The sequence below is a fragment of the Athalia rosae genome, chromosome 4 (genome assembly GCF_917208135.1).
Source record: "Athalia rosae chromosome 4, iyAthRosa1.1, whole genome shotgun sequence".
Lineage (NCBI taxonomy): Eukaryota > Metazoa > Arthropoda > Insecta > Hymenoptera > Athaliidae > Athalia > Athalia rosae.
In genome coordinates this window covers 16,020,472-16,033,238 of record NC_064029.1, presented here as the reverse complement: position 1 = coordinate 16,033,238, position 12,767 = coordinate 16,020,472, and the positions used below count along the sequence as shown (strand labels likewise).

The following is a 12,767-nucleotide window of genomic DNA, read 5'->3' as shown; positions in this document are numbered from 1 at the left end:
TGATACATGAGAATTTTGTACGTTATTTTTTTTTTTTTGTTCCCTTCTCTTCATCTAACGCATAGTTCTTCCGATGTATGTAACGTATATTCGATTCGCCCGAATTTATTGCATGTAAACTGTGGAGTACAACAGTCGCCATATTATTATTATCATTATATTTTACAGAATATATTATTACATATAAATATATTGTTCCGTTATATAACAGTTACATTAAATATCTCTCGTCTAACGTACATGTAATTTTTATGCAGAAAACAAAAAAACAAATACAATTAATCAAAATAAAAATCTGCAATTATCACTATTACATTACTTACGCACACAACCCGCCGAGGTTCTTAATTGCCGAGCTTGAAAGAAAGAGAAAAAACAAGATGTACATGAAATAAAATAACAACAATAAATTCGAAAAAAGAAAATCTTATTTGCCATTTTGTCATCGTTATTCCACTGTGCAAAACGAACAGTAAATATGGTATCGTGAAACGAGATGATATAAAATTAATCCATTCACTTATCATCACTTTTTGATACGACCTGGTTAATCTTTTAAAATATTACGGTGATCTATACGTATATAGGTATACATATGTAATCTATAAGTGCAGATTTCGAATGTTTCAATATCATTAAACTAAAGAAATGATTAAGTTGATCGTAATGTTATAAATTCCTATCAACGTATACTTCGTATGCTTGCTATGATTTTTTTTTTTATTTCTAATTTTCTTTCTCCAATTGTTTATTGTGTCTCTTCTTGTTATCTCCATTTTTAATTGAACGTATAGTCATACGATCGCTGTCGAGCATTCCAAATAGTTATGGTGAAAATCAGTGGAGGAAAAGTAACGTTAATGTGTTAAATAAATGAGAAAAATGAATGAGAAAATAAAAAGTCTTATACCTACGCATATATCGATATGTTATAACGAAGAAATATTATAATAGGTATAAATATGGCGATATTTGAAAAGGAATAAAAATGAAAGAATAAGAAAAAGAAATAATTAAAACGATACAAATACAAAAACAAAATCGGCATTTCTTATAACGTGCATTGCATCTTTCTAGGCTATTATCAAGATATTAATTATACAACATTAAAATTAATTAATATATATGATTTTGTCTTTATCATTATTATTATCATTATTATTATTATTATTATTATCAAATAAGTGTTTATTCGCATTTTTAATATGATAAGGGAATTATTATTATAAAAATTCAATAATAGTTGTTGGTGTAATATTATGAAATAAATCTTTACGATAGTATCCATGCAGATTTAAAAAAAAAAAAATGAGAAAAATATAAAAAAAATACAAACAAAACCCGAGGAAAAAAAAATTTAATTCATATAAACCTTCTTCTCTCATCATCGATCCAATACAGCAATCCCTATCCGAGTCTATTTTCATTAAAGTAATATACCTAATTATTACTGGTGATGAACAATATTTTATATTCGTTTCTGAGGCCTACGATTAGTTCGTTTTCATTAGATATTATCTGTTGAATAGATACGATAGTCAGTGATTGACTAGGATCGTTATTCGCGGTCCTTTTTTTGTCGTCGTTAGAATTTTTTTTGATCGATTAGAAAATTTTCCGGTAAATTAGGATTACCTGAACTAACAGGGTTTTTGATGTCGTTTCAGACGGATAAATCCCTGCAGACGGAATTCAGGAATCAGGAAACGATGGAAAATGTTTTTGGTGAGATACACAGCTACTTCATATAGTTGAATGGAGCGTATATGCGTTTTTATGCAATTTGAATCTTTCACATAGGTAAATTAAGGTTTTTCCAGACCTCAGGAGAACTTAGGTAGTTAGGGAGGTAATTTTTAATAAAGCAACGCGATTCTCTTTCAATTCCTCTTATTTCATACATCGAGAAAATTTTTATTAATAAATTAGCTTATCGGGGCCCCAGGAGCTGATGCCACCCCGCGGATTGTTGATGAACTGATGGGGTTGCAAACATAAGTGCAGCTAACGTTGCATACAACCAGGCGCCGTCAAGGGATGAAATCGGGATATGGATGAATTGATTTGTCTGGTACGAAAAAAAAATCAATTTTTGGCGCCAGAAATCGCATGAAACCGAAAACTTTCACCCTTGATTTCTTTTGACGTTAAGGCTTAATGTCGCCATAGCGACATCTTCTTCAGTCTTCGGTATTCTCGTATTTTTGAGATCAGTAACACGAATCCATCGAGGACGTTGCGCTGCAAATGAAATACTTCAATTTTTCAGATCGTGAAAGCAGTTTCTTGGATCACAATATCATTTGAATTCTGAAGCTGCGGCCGATCGGTTTTCGTAAGAACGGTCTCTTGGCTCACAATATGGCTATGAGATCTGAAAACTGGTCGGCACACTTTTTTTTTTAATGTTTTCTCGGTTTCTTCTTCATTTCTCGCTTCGAGTCATTACGTTATAAATTCTGTAGATTAAAAAAGCCGAGTATTCAGTCGATAACAAATAATTCAGTACGTCAATGAATTATCAATTGAATTTCACACGTTAAATTTGGGCTCTGAATTTTTGGATTGATGACGATTGATTGCAAAGTTTAATTCGGGCTTGACGCATTGCTGTGAAAATCTAAGGGATCGCAACCAATATTGAAACGATTAATCGCGGGGGTTTAGTTACGCATTCGGTCGGCCTGTCGTATTATAGATTTCTCGTAGTTTTTCGGAAACGGCAGTGGAACTGCAGCAGCAGAAGCGACAACATCGGCAGCGACAACATCCTCGGAACAGGGGAGGGGAAATTGAGGTATCACATCGTCATTTGCTACGAAACATAATGTACCGTGTATATGTTTATTTCGTCGTTTCTTTTTCCTCGGAACGTTAGGATCTCGATACTCCATAGGTATTTGTTCGATCCACTGCTATGCAATAATATGCATTTGGAGAATCCTATAATCGCATACGTATTCAACGAGAATATTTAAACGGAGTGAATATTTTTCCAACTATTGAATTAAAAAAGTTATAGTCTGATTTCGGTTCGAGAATGTTCTTGTTCGATTTGATAATTGTACTGTGTTTCTTAGATAACATTTTCTTTTTTCAGGTTGATAATCGATGGTCATGCAGTTTGCCTAGTTCAACGCAGTATTCATCCAACTTTGGACTGGAATACATGCGGAGCAGTTACGTCGCATCGGGGAACATTTCAAAGGTATTTACACCTATCGTTTTTCTTCCTTTTCTATTTCACTCTCGGCTAGTATGACATGCCTAATGCATACCTGTTGCAAGCTGCGAAAAGATCCCTTCTCAATTACTGCTTACCTGAAAGCGTGTTGGCCGGTCTTGAAAATTCCTTGAAGCAATGCTACCTCATTCTAGTCTATTATTCTCGTCGTATTAGTTTATTGTTAGATTATTCCCCGCCCGGCCTTTAATAGCTGTATGCGTTGTTGATCAAGCGTATAAAAGATGAAGATTAGCTTTTAGCCATTGCTAGCTGGAATTAATCGACGTCTTCGTGTTCGTTGCGCATTTTAACGTAAGGTAAGCGTCCTGGACTCATCCGAACGAATACTTTATCTTATGCCTCAAGAAAACTCCGAGCTCAGGGTATCACTCAAGATCTTAAATCAGAATTACGAGTCGCGAAGCAATCGTCGCGTCTATCATTGTAGACTGTTTTAGCAATCAACCGATTAATTATCATGGATAGTATTTCAAAGAATTAAATAATTCACCAGTATTTTTAAACCATTTATTCATTTATTCATTCAGTCATTTATTTATCATTTATTAATTAAGTAAGTCAAGTATATATTCAATCTTCGAATTATGAATTTACACGTGATGCCTATATACTCTCAACGCGAAGCAATCGTCGCGTTTATTATTGCAGACTCTCTCAGTAATCAAACAATTCATTATGATGAATAGTATTTCAAACTATTTAATAATTCACCAGTATTTCTGAAGCATTTATTCATTTATTCATTCATACATTCATTTATTTATTCAAATATCAAATGTATCTCAGATCTTTATATGAATTTAAGGCTATATGCTTACCGTTTTTTCTTGGTAGGGAAGATCCGGTAACCGGTATTCAAATTCACTCGTATGTCGAATAGAAAGAGTTAGCGTCGTAACTTTGGGCCAGTCCTTTGTTGTCGCAATTTCAAATAATCAGGCATAAATAATTACACCTTCATGAACTCTTACATCAGTAATTATTCAGTGATAATGTTCTCAACTGCGAGATAGTGCAACCTATTTTCAACGACTATAATGCGTTCATCTATAGGATTTGGGAATTCATCATAGGTTTAGAAATAATCTTCGCTGTTATATTTTGAGCGAATTTATTCATATATTTTAGTCTACAATTTTACTTTATTTCTTATCGGACATTTTTTTTCAGGCTTTCAATCAGTCACCACGGCGGTTCATTCGTCGCAGAACTCATTCAACTTCCAACCACGAAGGGCAGGAGTTATACATGGCATCGTTTAATTCATTCACAGGTATGATATAATTATCAGTCAGTATGATATATAAGTTAGTGTATTATAAAAATATATTCAATTTCATATATTATAACGTCACATTGGTAGAAATATGTTCTTACATTATGTCTTTATTAATGCACTTTAAAAATATATTCAATTTGATATATTATAACATCACATTGGCAGTAATATATTAACATATAATATAATATAACATAGAATTAATATATTGACATAGAATATAATATTGGTAATAATTTATTCTTATATTACACGTCATTATTAATTCACTTCTCGTATGTTTTTAGGTATCCAAAGATGCTGCCGCCGTAGCTGCTGTTTGACCGGACTCCCCCTGTTCATCAGGGGGAGTCCACCGTCCCCTGGGACTGCGCGGCCTCCCACCGCCCCCGGGGTCCCAGGGGACCCGGTCCCCGAGGACATGTCTTCGGGGATGCGGTATCCCCGCTGGAGGGGATGCCATATCCCGAGGGACATGTCCTCGGGAACTGGTCTTCGGGGACACGTGTCCCCCCAGGGACACGTCCCCGGGGATGCGGTATCCCCGCTGGAGGGGATGCCGGGTCCTTGGGGGCGTGGCCTTGGGGGAATACGAGTCCTCGAAAATCCCGGGAAAAGGAGGTCCCAAGCGGTCACTCGTTTTCTTGATTTCTCAAGAGAAACGAAAAACAAAGTGTCCGCTTGGGACCTCCTTTTCCCGGGATTTTCGAGGACTCGTATTCCCCCAAGGCCACGCCCCCAAGGACCCGGCATCCCCTCCAGCGGGGATACCGCATCCCCGGGGGCGTGTCCCTGGGGGGACACGTGTCCCCGAAGACCAGTTCCCGAGGACATGTCCCTCGGGATATGGCATCCCCTCCAGCGGGGATACCGCATCCCCGAAGACATGTCCTCGGGGACCGGGTCCCCTGGGACCCCGGGGGCGGTGGGAGGCCGCGCAGTCCCAGGGGACGGTGGACTCCCCCTGATGAACAGGGGGAGTCCGGTCAATGATGTTGGAGGAACTGCGACCTGTAACACAAATAACAAAAAAATAATTAGTTAACGCAATACATGACCTAATGTATGACCTATCATGTCACCTAATGTATAACTTATTTTATGACTCAATATATAAGTATATAAGACATTTGAATTATAATAAATTGTACCAAGTTATGTGATAATAAATTATTGTCTAGCCTTATTGGCGTGTCTGATGAGTTATATTGCGAGGGTGCATGAATTTACCAAGTCCAATGGGTAATACTGGGCGATCTGATTTTATGAGAAGGATTTTGAAAATCTTTTTCAAGGGGGTGCAATTTATATCAGATGTAAAATTCGAGTCATGATGTAACAATCACTTATATTTATATTATTTTTGTATCCATGAATAAGATCAATAAATTTTTCCGTATCTCATTAATAGAAGAAATTGAGTGAATCATTGAAAAACCATCCCGCAAATCCCGAGGAATTTTTCAGGTGCTGCATTGAGTGCATTTGCATTACGTCCTCTCGCCGAGATCATAATAGAGAACGTTATCAAATTACAATGGAAAACAGCCGCTCGAGCGATTTGAGGAATGCTACATTGACGGCCCAAAAATATCAAAAAATTTTTTTGTATAGATAGTTGATTGGAAATAATAGCTGTATCCAATTTGTATTAGTTAAATATATCAATTGATCATCTCAAAATACTAGAAAATAAAATGAAACGCGTATGATTCAATTGAAGAGTCATCTCTCGGAATTTCAAAGGATTGTTGAGAACCCGGGCGAGTATATTTATAACGACTGATTTTAGTATAATGAGTCGGAAGCGCGTGATTAAAATGGAAATGAAAAGTTGGCGCAAGCGATTTAAACAATATTTAACTAAATCGTGCACGAAAGCTTGCTCACCGTTTCCTCTCGCCATCGTCGCTCTGAGGAAACTGCGTTGCTACTGATGTCGCTCCTGATGTCGCCGCTTCTGTCGCTGAAGCTGAACTGCCGTTGTATCCAAATTCCAAGGCGAAAAATCTACGACATACATGTACTCTGTTAACCATATACCAAATTACACGTCCCCGATCGAATGTTTCGTAATTGGCTGCAATGGACATACCCATTAATTCGTAATTTAATTTATTATTAAATACTTGGGGGTAATTCAATGAATAGATGAATAAAGAAATAAATTAATTAATTGATGAATTAATGAATGAATGAATGAATGAATGAATGAATGAATAAATGACTGAATGAATGAATGAATAAATAATGAAATTAATGAATAAATAAATGCTTCATAAATACTGGTGAATGATTGAATAGTTTGAAATACTATTCATCATAATGAATTGTTTGATTACTGAGAGGATCTGCAATAATAGACACGACGATTGCTCTGTGTTGAGAGTATATAGGCATCACGTGTAAATTCATAATTCGAAGATTGAATATATAGTTGACTTACTAGATGCATGAATGGATGAATGAATAAACGAATGAATGAATAAATAAAAGAATGAATGAATGAATAGATGAATGAATGAATAATTGAATTAATGAATGAATGCTTTATAAATACTAATGAATAATTGAATAGTTTGAAATACTATTTATCATAATGAATTGCTTGATTACTGAGAGAGTCTGCAATGATAGACGCGACGATTGCATCACGTGAGAGTCTATAATTCCATGAATAAATGAATAGTTGACTTCCTAAATAAATGAATCGATGGATAAATGAATGAATGAATGAATAAACGAACACAGAAATTAATGAATAAGGAAATAAATAAATAAATAAATTATCACATGAATTTGGGTATTTCCAGATCGCGACCGGAAAAACTTCGACAACTGATGAACTATGGCTCAGCACTAACTGCGTACTAAAATTCACCGCAATGTATTTATTTCCCATTCTCCCACCTCGATGCTTTTTTTTTTTGCTTTTTCAAGGATATACGCGCTACCATCGATGTCGCACCTGACAACGTGTGACGACGCTTCGGCTGCTACGGCTATACTGCCGTTGCTTCGGAAGAAGAGGATCTACGTACGTGATGCTCTGACGACCGAATACCGAATTGCAATGAAGTTTCCTTGCGACAGGAGTTGCGTCTGACAATAAGGGACAATCATTCCGTGATGTTATTTGAACGTTGGAATGAGCAACGAACACGGAAACGACGTTCAAGTTTAGCGAGTGATGAAGCCAGTCGATATATCTTCAATTTTTAACATCATAAATCGATAAATTGGCGATATTATGTTCAATTCAAGATGATGAATTATTTGAAAAATTTCGATAACTCAAAATCCCTAAGAATCGTTCGGATTTGCAGCACAAAATAAAGTCTCTGATGTTTTAGGACCCCTCAATATGCCAAAGTCGCAAGAATGATGAGCGAAGACTATAGTCTTGGGTGATTTTTGACTCCGAAATCTTCTAAAATCCCTCGAAAAATGAGCAAAGACTATAAACTTTGGTGTTTTTTGACTCCGGAATCTCCCGAAATCCCTTGAAAAATAAGCAAAGACTATAGTCTTTGGTGTTTTTTGACTCCGAAATCTTCCAAAATCCTTCGAAAAATGAGGCAAGACTATAGTCTTTGGTGTTTTCACCGTCAAAAAATGTGTAAAGACTATAGTCTTCGGTGTTTTTTGACTCCGAAATCTTCCAAAATCCCTCGAAAAATGAGCAAAGACTATAGTCTTTGGTGTTTTCTGACTCCGGAATCTTCTAAAATCCCTCGAAAAATAAGCAAAGACTATAGTCTTTGGTGTTTTTTAACTCCGAAATCTTCCAAAATCCCTCGAAAAATGAGCAAAGACTATAGTCTTTGGTGTTTTTTGACTCCGGAATCTCCCAAATTCCCTTGAAAAAAGAGCAAAGACTATAGTCTTTGGTGTTTTTTGACTCCGAAATCTTCCAAAATCCTTCGAAAAATGAGGCAAGACTATAGTCTTTGGTGTTTTCAGCGTCCAAAAATGTGCAGGACTATAGTCTTTGGTGTTTTCAGCGTCAGAAAATGTGCAGAAACTATAGTCTTTGGTGTTTTTTGACTCCGGAATCTTCTAAAATCCCTCGAAACATAAGCAAAGACTATAGTCTTTGGTGTTTTCACCGTCAAAAAATGTGCAAAGACTATAGTCTTCGGTGTTTTTTGACTCCGAAATCTTCCAAAATCCTCCGAAAAATGTGCAAAGACTATAGTCTTTGGTGTTTTCACCGTCAAAAAATGTGCAAAGACTATAGTCTTCGGTGTTTTTTGACTCCGAAATCTTCCAAAATCCCTCGAAAAATGAGCAAAGACTATAGTCTTTGGTGTTTTCTGACTCCGGAATCTTCTAAAATCCCTCGAAAAATAAGCAAAGACTATAGTCTTTGGTGTTTTTTGACTCCGGAATCTCCCAAAATCCCTTGAAAAATGAGCAAAGACTATAGTCTTTGGTGTTTTTTGACTCCGAAATCTTCCAAAATCCTTCGAAAAATGAGGCAAGACTATAGTCTTTGGTGTTTTCAGCGTCCAAAAATGTGCAGGACTATAGTCTTTGGTGTTTTCAGCGTCAGAAAATGTGCAAAGACTATAGTCTTTGGTGTTTTTTGACTCCGGAATCTTCTAAAATCCCTCGAAACATAAGCAAAGACTATAGTCTTTGGTGTTTTCACCGTCAAAAAATGTGCAAAGACTATAGTCTTCGGTGTTTTTTGACTCCGAAATCTTCCAAAATCCCTCGAAAAATGAGCAAAGACTATAGTCTTTGGTGTTTTTTGACTCCGGAATCTCCCAAAATCCCTTGAAAAATGAGCAAAGACTATAGTCTTTGGTGTTTTTTGACTCCGAAATCTTCCAAAATCCTTCGAAAAATGAGGCAAGACTATAGTCTTTGGTGTTTTCAGCGTCCAAAAATGTGCAGGACTATAGTCTTTGGTGTTTTCAGCGTCCGAAAATGTGCAAAGACTATAGTCTTTGGTGTTTTTTGACTCCAAAATCTTCCAAAATCCTCCGAAAAATGTGCAAAGACTATAGTCTTTAGTGTTTTCAGCGTCCGAAAATGTGCAAAGACTATAGTCTTCGGTGTTTTTTGACTCCAAAATCTTCGAAAATCCCTCGAAAAATGAGCAGAGGCTATAGTCTTTGGTGTTTTCAGCGTCCAAAAATGTGCAAAGACTATAGTCTTCGGTGTTTTTTGTCTCCAAAATCTTCCAAAATCCCTCGAAAAATGAGCAAAGACTATAGTCTTTGGTGTTTTTTGACTCCGGAATCTCCCGAAATCCCTTGAAAAATAAGCAAAGACTATAGTCTTTGGTGTTTTTTGACTCCGAAATCTTCCAAAATCCTTCGAAAAATGAGGCAAGACTATAGTCTTTGGTGTTTTCACCGTCAAAAAATGTGTAAAGACTATAGTCTTCGGTGTTTTTTGACTCCGAAATCTTCCAAAATCCCTCGAAAAATGAGCAAAGACTATAGTCTTTGGTGTTTTCAGCGTCCAAAAATGTGCAAAAACTATAGTCTTTGGTGTTTTCAGCGTCCAAAAATGTGCAAAGACTATAGTCTTCGGTGTTTTTTGACTCCAAAATCTTCCAAAATCCCTCTGAAAATGAGCAGAGTCTATAGTCTTTGGTGTCTTTTGACTCCGGAATCTTCTAAAAACCCTCGAAAAATGATCAAAGACTATAGTTTTTGGTGTTTTTTAACTCCGAAATCTTCCAAAATCCCTCGAAAAATGATCAAAGACTATAGTCTTTGGTGTTTTTTGACTCCGAAATCTCCCAAAATCCCTTGAAAAATGAGCAAAGACTATAGTCTTTGGTGTTTTTTGACTCCGGAATCTTCCAAAATCCTTCGAAAAATGAGGCAAGACTATAGTCTTTGGTGTTTTCAGCGTCGAAAAATGTGCAAAGACTATAGTCTTTGGTGTTTTCAGCGTCCGAAAATGTGCAAAGACTATAGTCTTCGGTGTTTTTTGACTCCGAAATCTTCCAAAATCCTCCGAAAAATGTGCAAAGACTATAGTCTTTAGTGTTTTTAGCGTCCGAAAATGTGCAAAGACTATAGTCTTTGGTGTTTTCAGCGTCCAAAAATGTGCAAAGACTATAGTCTTTGGTATTTTCAGCGTCCAAAAATGTGCAAAGACGATGATCTTTCGTGTTTTCAGCGTCCAAAAATGTGCAAAGACGATGATCTTTTGTGTTTTCAGCGTCCAAAAATGTGCAAAGACATCGATCTTTCGTGTTTTCAGCGTCCAAAAATGAACAAAGACTATAGTCTTTGGTGTTTTTCGACTTCGAAATCTTCCAAAATCCCTCGAAAAATGAGCAAAGACCACAGTCTTCGGTGTTTTTCGACTCCGAAATCTTTCAAAAACCCTCGAAAAATGAGCAAAGACTATAGTCTTTGGTGTTTTTCGACTCCGAAATCTTCCAGAATTCCTCGAAAAATGAGCAAAGACTATAGTCTTTGGTGTTTTTTGACTCCGAAATCTCTCGAAATCCCTCAGAAATGAGCGAAGACTGTAGTCTTTGGTGTTTTCTGACTCCGGAATCGTCTGAAATCCCTCGAAAAATGAGCAAAGACTAAAGTCTTTGGTGTTTTTTAACTCCGAAATCTTCCAAAATCCCTCGAAAAATGAGCAAAGACTATAGTCTTTGGTGTTTTTTGACTTCGGAATCTCCCAAAATCCCTTGAAAAATGAGCAAAGACTATAGTCTTTGGTGTTTTTTGACTCCGGAATCTCCCAAAATTCCTTAAAAAACGAGGCAAGACGATAGTCTTTCGTGTTTTCAGCGTCCAAAAATGTACAAAGACTATAGTCTTAGGTGTTTTCAGCGTCCAAAAATGTGCAAAGACTATAGTCTTTGGTGTTTTCAGCGTCCAAAAATGTGCAAAGACTATAGTCTTTGGTGTTCTCAGCGTCCAAAAATGTGCAAAGACTATAGTCTTTGGTGTTTTCAGCGTCCAAAAATGTGCAAAGACTTTAGTCTTTGGTGTTTTCAGCGTCCAAAAATGTGCAAAGACGATAGTCTTTGGCGTTTTCAGCGTCGAAAAATGTGCAAAGACTATAGTCTTTGGTGTTTTCAGCGTCCAAAAATGTGCAAAGACGATAGTCTTCCGTGTTTTCAGCGTCCAAAAATGTACAAAGACTATAGTCTTAGGTGTTTTCAGCGTCCAAAAATGTGCAAAGACTATAGTCTTTGGTGTTTTCAGCGTCCAAAAATGTGCAAAGACTATAGTCTTTGGTGTTTTCAGCGTCCAAAAACGTGCAAAGACTATAGTCTTTGGTGTTTTTAGCGTCCAAAAATGTGCAGAGACGATGATCTTTCGTGTTTTCAGCGTCCAAAAATGTGCAAAGACTATAGTCTTTGGTGTTTTCAGCGTCCAAAAATGTGCAAAGACCATAGTCTTTGGTGTTTTCAGCGTCCAAAAACGTGCAAAGACTATAGTCTTTGGTGTTTTCAGCGTCCAAAAATGTGCAAAGACGATGATCTTTCGTGTTTTCAGCGTCCAAAAATGTGCAAAGACGATGATCTTTCGTGTTTTCAGCGTCCGAAAATGTACAAAGACTATAGTTTTTGGTGTTTTCAGCGTCCAAAAATGTGCGAAGACTATAGTCTTTGGTGTTTTCAGCGTCCAAAAATGTACAAAGACTATAGTCTTTGGTGTTTTCAGCGTCCAAAAATGTGCAAAGACTATAGTCTTCGGTGTTCTTTGACTCTGAAATCTTCCAAAATCCCTCGAAAAATGAGCAAAGACTATAGTCTTTGGTGTTTTTTGACTCCGGAATCTTCTGAAATCCCTCGAAAAATGATCAAAGACTATAGTCTTTGGTGTTTTTCAACTCTGAAATCTTCCAAAATCCCTCGAAAAATGAGCAAAGACTATAGTCTTTGGTGTTTTTTGACTCCGGAATCTCCCAAAATCCCTTGAAAAATGAGGCAAGACTATAGTGTTTGGTGTTTTCAGCGTCCAAAAATGTGCAAAGACTATAGTCTTTGGTGTTTTCAGCGTCCAAAAATGTGCAAAGACTATAGTCTTTGGTGTTCTCAGCGTCCAAAAATGTGCAAAGACTATAGTCTTTGGTATTTTCAGCGTCCAAAAATGTGCAAAGACGATGATCTTTCGTGTTTTCAGCGTCCAAAAATGTGCAAAGACGATGATCTTTCGTGTTTTCAGCGTCCAAAAATGTGCAAAGACGATGATCTTTCGTGTTTTCAGCGTCCAAAAATGAACAAAGACTATAGTCTTTGGTGTTTTT

The 12,767-nt window shown here is 36.7% G+C and overlaps 1 protein-coding gene and 1 long non-coding RNA gene across 5 annotated transcripts in view; one reads left to right on the top strand and one right to left on the bottom strand.

Moving 5' to 3' along the window:
• LOC105690004 (broad-complex core protein) overlaps nucleotides 1-4,917 on the top strand; it is a 76,667-nt gene extending 71,750 nt beyond the window's left edge. The window contains exons 7-10 of one of the 4 annotated variants that reach the window (XR_007278077.1): nucleotides 1,668-1,725; nucleotides 3,101-3,208; nucleotides 4,418-4,520; nucleotides 4,814-4,917. The gene's annotated coding sequence lies outside the window, so the exon portion shown is untranslated. The remainder of the gene's footprint in view (nucleotides 1-1,667; nucleotides 1,726-3,100; nucleotides 3,209-4,417; nucleotides 4,521-4,813) is intronic. The other 3 variants (XR_007278078.1, XR_007278080.1, XR_007278079.1) reach the window with 3 other exon arrangements.
• Nucleotides 4,918-5,391: 474 nt separating this feature from the next.
• Nucleotides 5,392-7,872, bottom strand: LOC125500775. The gene is made up of 3 exons (XR_007278232.1): nucleotides 7,320-7,872; nucleotides 6,417-6,536; nucleotides 5,392-5,537 (listed from the first exon to the last, which is right to left on the bottom strand). It is a non-coding gene; the product is annotated as an uncharacterized LOC125500775 (long non-coding RNA).
• Nucleotides 7,873-12,767: the final 4,895 nt, after the last annotated feature.